The following is a 17,263-nucleotide window of genomic DNA, read 5'->3' on the forward strand; positions in this document are numbered from 1 at the left end:
TATTATATTATAAGGTTTAGACATCAACCAATAGGATTTTAAGCACATGTTATGAATGGTGATTAAGGATTAAGTATTTTTTAGGATTAAATTTAATAAGGAGTAAAGTTTGAATGTTATAGGGTCAGTCAGCAGCTTTGAATACGTTGAGGGCTTAGTCAAGGCTATTTACTCCATTCAAACTTAGCTAGAAATGTGTAATTTCATGTTTAATTATTCAGCGTATGCCGATATATCGCAACTATAGGGGGCGATATATCGCAGCACGTAGATACGGAAAACACGAGACGATGCACGGTCGCCTCGGGCATACTGGCCCAGGCGATATATCGCCTATAGGGGGCGATATATCGCCTCCTCTAGTATGTTTTCAAACGTTTTTGAATTCATTTCCTTTCAGCCATTCAAACTCCTTCAATAGTCCAGCATCTTTTGAACGAGTCTTCAGCCTCTGCTGAACGATTATTCAAATGATTTTCACCTAAAAAGCCATTATTTTTATTCAAGTAAAATCAAGATACTTTCAATCCCAAACTCTATAAATAGGACCTAGTACCCAGCCATTTCTTCACCTTTTACTCTAAGTTCAGAAGCTGCTAGTGCTAAGTGAGTGTGAGAGTGTAAACACCTGGTTTGGGAAAATCATAAGCTTAAACATCATAAGCTTATCAAACACTTTGGGAAGTGAGGTTCGTTAGTATTTCGGTTGTGGTTAGATTGATCTTGCAAGTCTTTGAGGTAAACCTGAAACTCTAGTTCATTTGATTTATGTTTCCCTTCTCTTAGTCTTCTACTCAGTTTCCTAACCTCATTCTTATTGGGTTAATTACATCTTCTACCGTAATCTAAAAAAAAATTCGTTTTATACGGTAATGTTAACAAATTACAAAAATACGGCATTCACTACCTACCATCCGCCCGTGTGTATATATATATATATTAACCCTTTGTTTTACTTTTTTATTTCAATTTTTAATAAGAATTAAGCATTTTAAATAATATAATAATAAAAGTAATAATAATTATAGTTACTACCTTCAATAAAATAAAATAAAATAATTTATTTTATTTAAAATAAATATATTTATTAATATTTATACAATTACTCAAAAAATAAATAAATATTTATACAAATTACAAATATACTGTTAATTAAAATTAACATTAATAACTATATGTTACAATATATAGTTAAAGATAATCACAATATTATTATTCTTTATAAAAATATTATATATATTTTTTAAATCATAGCTAGTGAAGTCTCAACACTCCATGTTAAACCAAAATCATAATCTAATCCAAGTTTCAAGTTTTGTTACAAAAATATATTTAAAGTTAAAAAATTAGTTTTGTAAATCTTTGTAATAATCATGTTAAATTAATTTATAAATATTTATGTAAATGTGAGTTACAAAAATAAACTTTTTAGTTGTGAAATTAGTTTTGTAAATTGTTGTTACAAAAATGTAAAACTTGTTTAAAGAAAAATATTGTATTTCACCACTATATTCAATAAAGTGTTTTATAAATAATGAATATCTTAAATTTATATTTTTAAGTTGTATAGCATAAATATGATGTTTCATGTAATTTTTTGGTACAATATTGTAACAATATGAAAAAGTATAATAATTTTATGTATATTTTGTTTATGATTTCTTAACTATAAAATATTTTCGTAAATATTAGTTACAAAAATATATTTCTTAGTTGTAAAATTAGATTTGTAAATTATTGTTACAAAAATAAAAAATTTAGTTACGAATTTGTTTGTAAGTTTTATCTACAAAAAAAAAAAAATCTACAATTCTATAACTGATTTTGTAAATATTATTTACAAACACGTAACAGATATTTACAAGTTCGTAACATATATTTACTAGTTTGTAAACGTTGATCACAAGAAATTGTATTTTACAGCTTTTATTTATGATTTTGCCACTCCGTATTTACAATTTTGCCATTCCGTGTTTTTATCAAAAAATTCCGTATTTTTGTAAGGTACCGTATTTTTCAGATTTTTTTTAACTTTTAGTGCATTTTTGTAAATTTCCCATTCTTATTTTGGTTAGGAATCCAAGTTCTTAAGCACATAAGTTGTGGTAAGCATAATTCTCAATGGTTTAGTCCTCCTATTCATTTTCATTTCTTCTTCTTCTTAAGACTCACTCTTTCTCATATGGTTTTAGGAGTGTTCCAAAAGTCCCAACTCAGTCCATTATATCCCGGTAACTTTGGTAAGGAAAATAGGCTAGAATCTATATGTTTATGTTTATGTTTATGTTATCTTATGTGTTATGTTATGATATGTTATGAATATGTTATGAATGTGTATGTTTGTAGGCTTGGGCTTATGCCCTTTTTGACTAACAAGACCCCAAAAAGATTGTGGGCAGATCCCTATTTAGCTGGTAGGACCCCACTAATCTCATGGGCATAAGCTTGTTTAGTCTATGGGACCCCAAGTAATAATGGCCATTATAATAAGTGTATTATGTGTTATGATATGTCTTTACGTTATTATGAAATTGATGTGTATGACTATGTGTTAGATTTTTCCTTGCTGGGCATTAGGCTCATTCCTTTCTGTTTATGTGCAGGAAATAAGCTTTAGAGGCGGAAAGATTCGTGACGCTTAGAGGATGTGTATCGATGGTGAATGGAGTCAAGGAGCCGAGCGTTATTCGATTCGAGGATGTAGTCTTGTTTATGTTTTTATGGTTTTAAATGTATTTTCCGCATTTTCTATGTAACTCTTTTCACTTAAGTTATTTTTGTTTTAAAGACAATGGGTACCCATATCCTACTTATTTTTATGAAAGTAACCTTTGTTTCTACAAGTTTATAATAAATTATGGTATTTTCGCAAATGTATGTTTTAGTAAGAATTTGTATGTATAGTTCGATAATGGTCCAAGAGTCTAGATTAGTGGGTCATTACAAGAAAAACATGGAGTGTTTGCCTTTGTTCTCTCAAAACAAATTTTAAAAACTGAGTTGTAAAAAATAGAAAATTCAGAAAACAAGTTAAATGTGTTTTCCATGTTCTCACAAAACTCTTCAATAGGAAAAAAAGAATGAGAAAACAACAATGGAGATCTTCCTTTCGAGCTAAAGAAGTGCTTCAGCTCTAACAGATCTATACAAATCTCAGTCTCATTTCACTATAATCAGGTTTTTCTTTATCTTTATCTTATCTCCATATTTTTGTACCATAGAAAATGATTCAATTCTAAGAAAAATCTTTGAGTTTCTTATATGCATCTTTCCTTAACTTCCAATGTTACTCTGTTTTGCATTTGAATATGTTCATTGAGATATACTTTGCTTTTGTTAGTTCAATCTTGCTTTGCTAGAGCCAAACAAATTATTTTCTTACTGGGATTTATCTTTTATTTTTAAGTGAAGGCTTGTAATTATATATATGAGGAGGACTAATGTCAACCATATGTTTTGTTTCTGCTGCAATTGTGGTAGTAGTTATAACATATCCTAGGAAAAGTAGTCTTCTAGAGGGCAAAGATGTTTAAAAATATATATGCAAGTTTAGTCTTGTAAAAAATTTGAACATCAATATTCATTTGTCCATATCTTAGTTTGAGTATAGTATATTTTTTCATCATATATAGGCTTTGCTTTTGTTCAAAAAAGTATAATATATTTTTTTACTAGTGATTCCTAGTCTCTTGTGTGTGTTGCGTGTACCTCATTCCCACCACCTGCATAATCTTTAATGCTCCTATATAAAACACCTAGTTTTTCTATGTTTGTGGCTCTGGAGAATGAATAAACTTGCTTGAACTTTGGAATCAGTTAGTAGCTTAGCTTTTAGCTAATCTTTACCTTTTTTTTTGGGCAATGAAATATTTTTCTTATGAGACAAAGTATTACCTTTTAGCTATAACTGGTCTCTAATTATGTTTTTCCTCTTTCTTTTTTAATTAAAAAGCTCGAAAGAACTTCCAGGTATAATAAAATGTAAAAAAAATACATAGTAGGGACATCATTCAAACAAGACCAGCTAAAACTTTAACATGTATATCAAGCAAGAAAATAGTACTAATGACGTCCAAATGTTTTGAAGCTTGTATAGAAAATAAGAACCATACATCATGCATGTATTCATGAATGAAAAATCGCTATGCATGTAGAAAATCCAAGTATAATAGAGTGATGCATGGAGTGAGATACCTTTGTACAGATTATGAACAATTCTCGTCAATAAAGCCACCTCAACCATATTTTTCCAGCCATATTGAACATCATCTATTTCTTCTTTTCCACATGAAATATTGATAAATGAATATGGACCAAACAGGGGAGTGCTTGAATCGTTCAAACTCACATTATTATAACTGGTCAATATAATAGTTGATGAGTTTTGTTTTATTTTGGTATCTAATTAATCTACCAAGTTCAGAGTTTCTGACCCCCCCCAATTGAATTAAGCTTCTTATTTTTTACTGCAAAGTCATAAAAAATGATGAGACTTGATCATTTTAGTATATATGTGTACTTCTTTAAACTGTATTAGTCACTTGTTCAATTTATCAGTAAAATAATAATCAAATTTAGGACCAAATAGGGGAGACAGTGTTTTATGTGTTTGGTTTTAATGGTCTCGGCAGAGTAGAACTTTGATGCTCTTTACTCACTCTTCCATATCTCATTACACTTTGCTATAATTGACATGTGAGTTTTTACTCTATTTAACAAGCCCCACTCCATAGCTCCTATCTCATATGATTTATTTCCAAAGCAAAGCCTGTCTAGGACTTCTTATAGACTTTTTAATTCAACTTCTCTCACCTCTAAAGCAGTATGGATTGAATATGGTCCTGTGTCCTCAAGTTGCAGATGTATATTAGCAAGATCAAGTTCCCTTATTTGTTTTGACTATACATAAAAATAAAAATAAGAAGAAAAGAAAATTAGACCAAAAGTACTAGCTATACATGCATTATAAGCAAATAGGATTGGCGATTTAAAGTGCTCACTTGTATGTCTAGTGTTTTTGTAATCTGAACTTCAAGATGGTTAAGTTCTTGGATTAGCTTTTCTGCCTTTGCTCTTTTGAATTCTGATTCAGGCTCTTTTCTGATTCTGATTCGATTTTGAATTCGATTTTAAATTATTTTGAATAAAATAAATAGGAAAGAGTGAGTTAGGGTTGGGAGTAGCAAGGATATGTTTGAAAGAGAGAGGAGACGAGAAAGGATTAAGAATCTCTGTGGGCCCACCATTTAGAAGGATTAAGAGCTTCACAGAGTGTCATCCACACACACCCGGCCACTGCTAATTATTTTATTAACTCATCATCCTTTCCTTTTTTATTTTTTACTCTTACAAGCCTAATGACCAAGGGACGAAGCCTTGTGCTTATGATAACATATGACCATGGACTACATTCTTACAAAATATATATTGAGAGAAAAATTAATAATATGATAATCATATATGCCCAAAATTTAATATATAAAGAATTTTTTTACTTATTGTATCATTTAATTTTAATTTTGTATTAATCTTTTAGGTATTGATTATATTATTTAGGTTGTGGATCAAATTGGCAAGGAGCATTGCAAAGTTAATTAACTTGATTATTAATTGCCAAAGGTACCAAAATATGTTCTCTTAACTCTTTTATTAATATCATTCAAATGTTAGAGGAGTTTGAATATCTTAAATATTCATTCGTAGAGAAGTAGGTTCTGAGATTAAAATTGTGTTGCGGTGATAACAGAAGGTTGAAAACTTGTGTGTCTTAGAGAAGTACTGTAATGACCCACTAATCTAGACTATTTGGACCATTAACAAAACTATACATAAAACTTACATTTTTGCGGAAATACCATAATTTATTATAAACTTGTAGAAACAAAGGTTACTTTCATAAAAATAAGTAGGATATGGGTACCCATTGTCTTTAAAACAAAAATAACTTAAAGTAAAAAGAGTTACATAGAAAGTGCGGAAAATACATTTGAAACCATAAAAAAAAACATAAACAAGATTACATCCTCGAATCGAATAACGCTCGGCCCCTTGACTCCATTCACCATCGATACACATCCTCTAAGCGTCACGAATCTTTCTACCTCTAAAGCTTATTTCCTGCACATAAACAAAAAGGAATGAGCCTAATGCCCAGCAAGGAAAAATCTAACACATAGTCATACACATCAATTTCATAATAACGTAAAGACTTAACATAATACATATAACATACACTTATTATAATGCCCATTATTACTTGGGGTCCCATAGACTAAACAAGCATATGCCCATGGGATTAGTGGGGTCCTACTAGCTAAGTAGGTCATATGCCCATAACCCATTTGGGGTCTTGTTAGTCATATGGGTCATATGCCCAAGCCTACAAACATACATGCATACATATCATAACACATTTAACAACATAAAACATAAGATAACATAAGCATATAACACATTGATTCTAGCCTATTTTCCTTACCAAAGTTACCGGGATATAATGGACTGAGTTGGGACTTTTTGGAACACTCCTAAAACCATAAGAAAGAGTGAGTCTAATGAAAGGAGATGAAATGAAAGAGATGGAAAGACTAAACCATAAAAACATACTTACCGACTTATATGCTTAAGAACTTGGATTCCCTAACCAAAATAAGAATGAGGTTAGGGGACTGAGTAGAAGGTTTTGAGAAAGGAAATAACATGAAATAAATGAAATAGAGTTTCGGGTTTACCTCAAAGATTTGCAAGATCAATCTAACCACAACTGAAATACTATAGAACTCACTTCGCAAAGTGTTTGATAAGCTTATGATGTTTAAGCTTATGATTTTTCCCCAAACCAGGTGTTTACACTCTCACACTTACTTAGCACTAGCAGCTTCTGAACTTAGAGTAAAAGGTGAAGAAATGGCTGGGTACTAGGTCCTATTTATAGAGTTTGGGAATGAAAGTATCTTGATTTTACTTGAATAAAAATAATGGCTTTTTAGGTGAAAATCATTTGAATAATCGTTCAGCAGAGGCTGAAGACTCGTTCAAAAGATGCTGGACTGTTGAAGGAGTTTGAATGGCTGAAAGGAAATGAATTCAAAAGAGTTTGAATTTATGCTGAAGGAGGCGATATATCGCCCCCTGTAGGCGATATATCGCCTGGGCCAGTATGCCCGAGGTGACCGTGCATCGTCTCGTGTTTTCCGTATCTACGTGCTGCGATATATCGCCCCCTATAGCTGCGATATATCGGCACACGCTAATTATTTAAACACGAAATTACACATTTTTAGCTAAGTTTGAATGGAGTAAACAGCCTTGACTAAGCCCTCAACGTACTCAAAGCTGCTGACTGACCCTATAACATTCAAACTTTACTCCTTATTAAATTTAATCCTAAAAAATACTTAATCCTTAATCACCATTCATAACATGTGCTTAAAATCCTATTGGTTGATATCTAAACCTTATAATATAATAAATATAATCCTTAATATCAGTCACATTAATCAAACCTTAGGTTATACTTAATATTCTTAAACTATAGATTAAACTTAGAAAATCTATAAGTACTACTATGAGTGTCCAAATAATTCCCGGTCTGAACCAAAAATCCACAATTACAAAGATAATACTAAACATACTATAATACTACTAAACAATTAGCTAAGTAAAGTTCTTGGACTCTACAAGTAGGTTCTGGAAAATTTGTTTGTGTGTTGCGGTGATATAAGGAAGAAAAATTATTGTGTGTTGTTTGAATTTTTGTACTTGGTATTGATAGATGGTTAGGTAACTTTTATATGGGAAATGATTTCAGATTTTACATAGAATTATTTATTATCTTCTTACAAATAAATTGTGTTTGCTTGAATTAGTTTGATTATATTGATAGATATCTCATCTGGGGTGTGAATATGGTTAGTTTTCACATCCCCAACCTTAGGGTTTGAATAATAAAACATTATACATATGAGTTGTGATTAGCTTTTTTATATCTATGCTTATGAAATGCAGATGGATAAAACTTGGATCCATCTTAACAGGTTATATAAATGCTTGTTCAACATTAACCGATATGCAATCCAAGATTATGATAGTATTATTTGATTGATTTGATAGGGAAGATGAGAAAGACAAAATGATAATGGGGCCAATTTGAATTAATATTATGCACTATTTAATTAAAGTTCTAAGGTCACTTGAGTATAGATAGTTGTAGTAATGTGTGTAATATAATAACTTATTTATTATTCAAACTCAATTATTGTAAATTTGGTTATGCGTCATGATATTATTTACTATTTTAAGATGAATGATATGATATTTCATGACCTCATTAGTTTTTCTTTTATGTTTTATTTACCAGATTCAACAAGTGAAGTGCAAAAGAAAATCTAATTTGGAAGGCTTTGGTGTGCTGACATTTGGAAGATCATGAATTCCTACCTTTACTTTTGAATATGCAACTGTTTAAGACTATTTTGTTGACTATTGTGAGAATGTTTTCTTTATGTTAATTAGGTAGTGTTGAATATCTTAAGACTTTTGGATAATTTTTTTAGATAATCTTGAATGTATTTTGACACAATTATTTGGTTATATGTGTTATCAACCATATAATTGGTACTAAAAAAAATATTTGACAATGTTAAGGGTGTCTTAAGTATATTAAATGAAGTGGGTTTGAATTAAAGCAATAAGAAATAATTATAATGTACAGGTTTATATAATAATAATTCAAGCTTATCCAAATATTATAATAATACAAAATATGTGTTATTGTATCTTTTACAATAACACTGGTTTATAAGCATAAAATTATGTTATGCAAACTATTTTCTATAATGTAGAAAGTGTGTTATTATAAAGTGTATCATAACACTACTTTATAAGTACAAAAAAGTGTTATATAATCTATTTATAAATAGCATAATGAAATACTTATCTAACTATTAAAATAACACAACAAAAGTGTTATCGTAGGCTATACCATAACACATGTCTATAACTATGGAAAAGTGTTATGAAAAGTGCTCCGACCTACTATAACACCCCTTTCCTTAACACATCAAAAAGTGTTATGGTATATATTTGATAATACTTTTTCGGTCATATTGAAAGTATTTTTTCTTTTAGTCTTATGCTTATGTTATATGATTGTTAGTAGATTTTCCTTGCTGAGCATTAGGCTCACTCCTTTATTTTTAGTGTGATGCAGGAAAATGATTATGGAGGTGGAAGGATTCTTGGTAGCTTGGCTTGTGTGTTAAGGATGAATGGACTGCATGCCGATCGAGGATGACGTTTGTTTTAGTCTTTTGAATTATGTTTCTTTTATAATTCTGCATTTAGTTTTTGAACAATTGATTTAAAGTTATGTTTTATATTTTATTAAACATGGGTACCCATACCATATTTTATATCTTATTTTGTAATTTGCACAATATTTATTTTGGAGTTTTAATAAAGTTATGATTATTTATTATGTATGTTCTCTCCAAAAATAGTAGCTATGTCTAGTAGTTTTAATGATCCAATGTTGTAGTGCACCAAATTTTTTTTAGATTATTTAAATTTTGTGTTTTATTTTATTTAAATGTTAAGTGTGATGAATTGTTTTATTTAAATGTTGTTTATTTTATTTAGTTGTTGTTTGTTTTATTTGATTGTTTGTTATTTTATTTAATTGTTAGAATAATTGTGTAACATGTCTATTTTACTATTAGTGATACATTTTAAATAAGTGTGACAATTGAGGTAATTATGTGAGTTTTGGTTGAATGCACTAAGGTGCATGATAGATAGTGATGCACCCTAGTGTTATAGTGTGTGCTAGTATATGGTAATAGGGTGCACATGTGTGAATTTTCTACACATTTTAAATGACCATATATTATATATAATTGATTGATTTTATTTAGATGATAGAAAAATAAATAAAAATAAAGGAAATGGCAAGTAAGTGGACGTGTGGGGTAGTGGGAAATGGAGTGATATTTTTCCATTATTTTTCTAAGGTAAATAAAGTTAAATTGGATGAGGACAGACATTTTGGGAAACCACCGCTTGACTCCAATCTTTTATAATAAAAGAAAAATAAAAGGAATTAAAAGAAAATAAAATGAAGAAAGGAAACTTACATTTTTTCTTTTATTTGGTCATTATGAGAGAATGGAAATAAAGGGGAAAGGAAAGGAAGAGGAGGGCATTCTTGTGGCTGCCGTGACCTAGAGAGAGAGAGTGTGGCATGATAGAGAGAGAAGGAGAGGAAGAAAGAAAGGAAGAAGAAGAAGAAGGAGAAGGAGAAAGGATCAATCTTAGGGTATGGTCTTGATTTTGCTTATGTTTTTCTTTCTTCTAAATTTTTAGTATGTTGATTGAGTTGTTTTTTTTTTACTTGTTGTTCCACTTCTTCTCAATCATGAATTTTCAAAAGAAAAACCTCTAGGGTTTGAGCAAGGAGGTGGTCCTAGTTGTGTTCTTGATTTTACAATCAAGAGAGGTATTGAAATTCTTCCCTCGTCTTTTGGGTTATGGGTATTTGATGATTGATGTTTTGGAGAGTTTATGGCTGAAAGTGATTTGTATTAACAGGATAATATGTTGTCTTGATGGAGTGTTTTCTTATAATTTTATGCATGGGTTTGTGTTGTTGGGTTTGATCTTTATGGTTGTGTAATAAGAATATGTGTAGTGATGATGAATATTTAAAATACATGAAAAGAATAGGTTATTTCTTTATTGAATGTGTTTCGGCCTATAGGGGTATTCAAAAGCATGATTGTTATTTTTATTATGTTTTATGTCAATGAAAATTTTAGAAACATGATAGGTTATGGCAAGATCTTGTATGAAGTTATGATGGTTGTGATTTTTGGAATAATTGCATGGTGATAATGTATTGAGAGTATATGTAACACAAGATCAATGGTGGTTGTTGTTCATAACTTGTGAATAAGTTCTATGGTGAATGATGAATTATTGTATACTCATGATGTGATTAAAATGGATAAAGAGGTTAGAAGGATGCTAGGGTTTGTGTTGAAATATTGTGCATAATTGAGCATGAATTTTGAGAATATAATGAAAGGAATAAATTTTATGATTTAATGTGCTTGCTGATTTTTGTACAAAAATGATGTTGTTCATGACGAGATTAATGTTTTGAGTGCTCAAATAAAGTTTGCAAATGTTTTGATGTTTTAAGAAAGTTAATGTGAAGTTTAATTATGCTTTGAAATTATATTGTGTGTAAATAATTACCTATAGAATTTTTATTGAATTTATTGAAAATATGAGGTTTTTATTTTGAATATGGTGATTTTTAAAGATAAAATGGTTGCTGGAATTTTTGTAAGAAAATGGGAAGTGTGTTTCACTAAAATAAATTTGATGAGTTTTTGAAACAAAATTATTATCCTATGTTATGGTAATATAAAAAAAAATGGTATTTTAATATGATATGAATGCATATTTTGATAAGTTATGATTTTCTTTATTTTGATTGAGAAAAATATTTAGATTCTATTTATTTGTGATTTTTAAAGAAATTAAATGTGGCTAAAAGTTTGGTTTAAAAAGGTTAAAAATGGTTATTTAATTGTCACATATGGATTTATGTTACTTAAAACTAAGTCCTAAATAATTTAAATAAAAATATATTTTTCCCACACTTAAAAATATATTTTCTCACATCAATTATGTAACACAATTAACCAATGTTAAAATTTATTTTTCTAAGGAAACATATTAAACATAGGTATTTTAATTAATTCCAAGCTTTTTGGTTAATTCTTTGTAATTTGAGATTAATAAATGAAATTGTCACATATTTTATTTTTAAGCTAAATCAAATTATTTTATAAAATAAAATGATGTTTTGAGGAATTTAATTAACCTAGAAATTTTAAGAAAAAATTAGCATGTTATATGTCTATTAATTTTAAAACAATAAGAGTAAGAAATGTAGAATTATCATTTTTAAAACGTCGCAATTACGTAATGTTCCCACGTATGCATGTTACATGCAAATCCACTTTTACGTCCAAAATTATGTTTATTATTCAACTATGTGGTTTTTATAGAAAGATCATGCATGTAAAGTAGGTAAAATGAGCATTATTCTTTTATGGTTTTATGTGTAGTTAAGAATATAATTGCATGTTATGTGTAACTGTTATTATGTGTGCATGGCCCATGCACACATGAGTTGTATGGAAGGGAAAAATAGTAATTTTATGAACCTAAGAAATATTGTTTTGATTATGATATAGACTCGTTGAAAGGTTGTGAAATTTCTTAGCTTGGACCTGAGGTAAGGAAGTTAGATAGATTCTATGATTTTATGCTATGAATGGTAAGACTATTGTATGAATGATTTGTTATGAATTATGAATGCCTTAATGTGATGATATGTTGAATATGATATGTTTATGGATGTTAGACACATCCAACGAGTTACTACAGATATAAAGACGTAACTCATAGGGCGGATGCACCGAGGTTATTCAAGGACCAGAGAGTTTTGTTTACCTCATAGGGTGACATGGACAACTAGTGAACCATGCTCATCATGTATGCTGTAAGAATATGATTAGGGTGACATGGAAAACTAGCGAGCCATGCTCATCATGTATGCTGTATGAATGTGATATGATGATATGTTACGATTATGTTATGATATGCTATGATGATATGCTACGAAAATGTTATGATATGCCATGATGTTTTAGATGAACGTTAGTGTTTGTATTTGTTGTATTCTTACTTGCTTATTGTTTGTACTTCCTTACTGGGTTTTTAGCTCACCCCCTTACTTTCCTTCCAGGTAGCAAATAGGATTTCTTTATGGCACGCATGGTGACGTGAGGAGTTCTATCATCGTGGGGTGTATGGCGTGGGGTAATCCTATGGACGGAAAAACGATCATCTTAGAACGCCATTTAAATTATGTTTTGTTTTAAGAGACTTTCCTAATTATCAGAGGGACTCAGTTATTTAAATTTTTGTTTCTTTTGAACTTTGCATAAAAATTTATGTTTTCTTTTAAAACTAATGGCGCCAACTTGCATGGTTTTAAGCAAGTTCCCACTGAGACTTTGATAATGAGTGGTATTCTTTTATAAACTATGTTATGTGAATGTTTTATAAGTATTAGTTTAGGGCGTTTTTTACAAATGTCTTAGAAATAGTTGGGTCATTACATCATTTAACAGCTAGGGATATTATATTCCAACTAGTTCATAACATAGTTGGTAGTAAATGTGGAAAAAGCTGGAAAGAGTGATTCAAGTATCAGACTAACTTGAGTTCCCTCATCAATGGTTGCTCCATGAACTTCCGCATCACGCATTGTTTTGATCATGTTTAGAACATGTTGTAACGACCCGGATTTTCAAGACTCGATAATGCGGAAATATAACTGTTTTCATTTAACAAAATGTCTCAAAAACCCATAGAAAAAAAAAAAATTAAAAAGTCGTATGGCCATACTTAACATTTAGTTACAAACATGTTTTATAAAGATTAGAGTGAGCCTAGTTTAGGAAAATTACACAACATTTCCAAAAATAAAAAGGCTTCCCAAAAGGTCGGTCCACATGTACATTTGCAAGGAAGACTCCAGCGCTCACTGCTCTGCCTTGCCCTTGCTCTTACCTACAACATGAAACAACTTGGTAAGCGAAAACGCTTAGTAAGATCAACTTTCAAACAAAGCATGTAGATAATTAGGGTTTCGGACCCATCCGGACCCTACACAATCAATTTCAAGAACGCTAAAGCGTCCTGGCAAACTTATGGTCATGCCTGATAACCAATGATAAATTAATTCGTAACTAGATAAAAATCTTGCACTCAGAAAAATCCCAGAACAAGCAGATATATTATATCACAACTATATCTTATCAACAATTATATCCCTGCACTCAGAAAATCCCAGAGCAAGCAGATATATTATATCACAACTATATCTTATCAACAATTATATCCCTGCACTCAGAAAATCCCAGAGCAAGCAGATATATTATATCACAACATAATTCGAGACCAACGCTCGACAATTTCCAACAATTCATGCGTAACACGCCCTCCAACATAATTGCTAATCTGTAAAAGAGAACCGAGTCCCCACACTAAGATCTAGCCAATAAATATTCTCATCAAGGGTAACTATCGTGTTACCTAGGGCATCGCTACTTATTCAAGAGTGTAATCCAATTTACACGATTTTACGGAGACTTCTATGTTAATCAGTGGTGCTGGTGAGCAGCTGCCCCTAGGGTGTTCAGCCTCACTCAATCTTGGCAACCCCTAGTATCTCTAGGCACTCTCACGGAATGGCCAATATTCACGGCTGCTATCCGGGAATAACTTATCAGAGCACTTGCTCGGATTCTAACCGTCCAATGATTAAGTAAGCATGAGGGCCCCTAGGTCCCATTTATCTTGGCGCCCCTAGGTTTAACCAGCTTATCCTCATCTCATGGCCACTCGTCACGGTAATGAACCGAACATAAATAAAATCAAGCAGTGTGACGGGGATCAACCGTCTAGGATATGATGGATTTCTACCGTTCATATTTTCTAAATCAGCACTCACTAGACTAACGTCTCTAAGCAACTTTCTATGACAGCCTATATATATGCATGTATCCCTATACTAACATACAAGACAATAATCATTTCATGTTGCAGCCATACAATATAAGTTGACTTACTTGGAGTCCTTAGCGCTCAGCAAGTTTTCACCCTCCAACGTTCAGTCCAGTTACGCTTAGCCAATACTGTAGTTATCCATACAGTATACTCGGATTAATTATGGCACTCATAATTCATTATTATTATTTTGGGCAGTTTGGTCATTTTAATAAAAGTCATTTGTAAGGATTTACAATCCTTATTTGGTTTTAAACCCATTAAGGAAAGTCATACAAAATATTCGAGACTAAACCCTAAGTCTCGGGGAGACCTATCCTAAGGTCTCGATACCTAGGCTCGGGTATCACAATGGTATTTCCCCACAACCCGCTAAAAATCTTATTCTTTCAAGGTATCGCTATTAACCCGCACTTTCGACTAGTCGGTTAAAATATGTAAGATTTTAGCCGGTATTATATCCATAAAATACAAATAAATTCCTTAATTATTTTTAAAGAAAATAAACTCTTTAAATTTTCCTTTTATTTTTCTTAAGGTTTTAATATCTAAAAACCGTTTTAAGAAAACTGCCTAATTTGTCTTAATTAGGAAAACCGTTATAAATTCTCATCTTGACTAATTAATTTTCCCAAAAGCAATTAATCAATTTTACTTACTAGAAAAATAATTCATTTAAACTCAAAGGGGTAATTTTAGTGAAAATATGATTTCAAGACTTACCAATTTATATCTTGAAATAAACAAAATTTTACTTTTTACCTTATGTTCCAAAATCTCATTTTTACACTAAGTGTAAAAAAACCTATTTTTCACATTTTTAACTACATACTTCGTTAGTTCATAACTTGAAATTTACTTACCCAATTGTTACCAAAATTTCCCAATTCCATTTTTGTTATGCCATTTAGGTCTTTGTAAAATCTTAGGTCAAAATGAGCATTTTTGATTGGTGAAATCATTTTCCAACAATGAGGTAAAAATGACCTTATTTTCAAGTCCTTATTTTTTCTAAACTTTGACAGTTAATAACTTTCAAACCGTTCAATATTTTCTTACCAAATTTTACAGTGGACTAATAGGTTATGCCAGAAATATGTCCACAAAATTTTAGAAAAAACTGGGTTCATTTTCCCTATACAGTGGCTGTCCAAACTTGGTTCCGAAAATAAGAATACGAAAAAACAGTTTTTTACCTAAACTTTGAAATAGCATAACTTACTCATTTCTAAACATTTTTTTGTGTTTCAAAAGCTCAATTTTATGTACTCAATCTCAACAACATCACAGTACAATTAAATTTTACAAAACCAATATACAGTGGCTGCTTGACCCCTTGGAAGTCACAGCTCAAAACATGTTTTGTTTTAGGGTATCCTACAAAACCCTTGGGGGTTTTGGTTCCCATTTTCAAAAATCAATACACATGCATCATAAAAATTATTAAACAACTACCATAACCTTATTACATCATCAACAAGAAACTCTAAGCATTAGATATACAAAATAATGCTTAAAACTAAAAACCCTACAACAAAATCATCAAAAGTAAACTTTTTACCTCTTTGGTGTTCTTGCTTAAGGTTTGGACCTTCCTATAAGCTTTGACTCCTTCAAAACCTTTCAAAAACCCTAACCAACTTCCTCCAACAACATAGGTAATTAGCTATTTGAAACTCTATGATTAAAACTTGACAAAAGTCTAGATTAATGAAACTTTACCTTAGGGAAAACCCTTCCAAGACCAAGACTTAGCTTCCAAGTTTCTTTGGTGTTCTTGGGGTTGAAAATGGAGAGAACACTTGAGAGAGTCTTCAAAAATCAGATGAGAGTGAATGAGGGAGGGAGAGTGGTCGGATTTGGGGGTTAGAATGGCTCACACAACTCTTCAAAATATCACAAAACACTTGAGTCCTTTTCTACCCACTTGCCCACTTGACTTCTTAATTAAATGGAATTTGAATTTTATAAAATTGGGTTCACACCACTCTAAAATAGCACATGGCCAGCCACCCTTTTCCATATATGTGACCATTAATTTTTTTTATTTTTTATAAAGGTTAATAAAGGTTTATAAGAAGAAAAGTCCAAATTGACTTTTGACACATTTTTTCACTCTTATTAAGTTTTAATCACCAAACTTAACATTAATTAATTAAATTAAATGCCTCTCACATTTAATTTAATTAATCACATAATAAAATTTAACCTAAGGTCCATTCATGGAATAAAATTCCCCATTTCGGTAAAATTAGGCATTTAACACAAAATGCCCTAAAATTTCCATTTTCTTTTAGGTTTATTATTTTTTACCAAACTTTAACTTTTATGAATGTATTTTATGCCCAAAATATAATTGCCATGATTTTTCATTTTATTTTCCGAGATTTTTACCCGATCAGGGTTTTTGTGTCGGTCCAGGACCGAAAGTCTTATCTTGACTTTTAAAATCACAAAATTCATATTTTGGCTAGCAATAACTCATGGAATACTTACAAACAAAATATAATATTATTTAAAATAATATTCTTAACCCGGGGGAAAAATACCGACCCGAGTCGTTTAAAGGTACCCGAAAATGTAGGACGTTACACATGTTCTCTGGTAGGAAACT

The 17,263-nt window shown here is 30.7% G+C and overlaps 1 long non-coding RNA gene across 1 annotated transcript; it reads right to left on the bottom strand.

Annotated features, from left to right (window-relative positions):
• Positions 1 to 13,192: 13,192 nt before the first annotated feature.
• LOC133828924 (uncharacterized) lies at positions 13,193 to 16,507 on the bottom strand. The gene is made up of 3 exons (XR_009891390.1): positions 16,372 to 16,507; positions 16,211 to 16,289; positions 13,193 to 13,650 (listed from the first exon to the last, which is right to left on the bottom strand). It is a non-coding gene; the product is annotated as an uncharacterized LOC133828924 (long non-coding RNA).
• Positions 16,508 to 17,263: the final 756 nt, after the last annotated feature.

This window comes from Humulus lupulus, chromosome 4, assembly GCF_963169125.1.
Source record: "Humulus lupulus chromosome 4, drHumLupu1.1, whole genome shotgun sequence".
NCBI classification, from domain to species: Eukaryota; Viridiplantae; Streptophyta; class Magnoliopsida; order Rosales; family Cannabaceae; genus Humulus; species Humulus lupulus.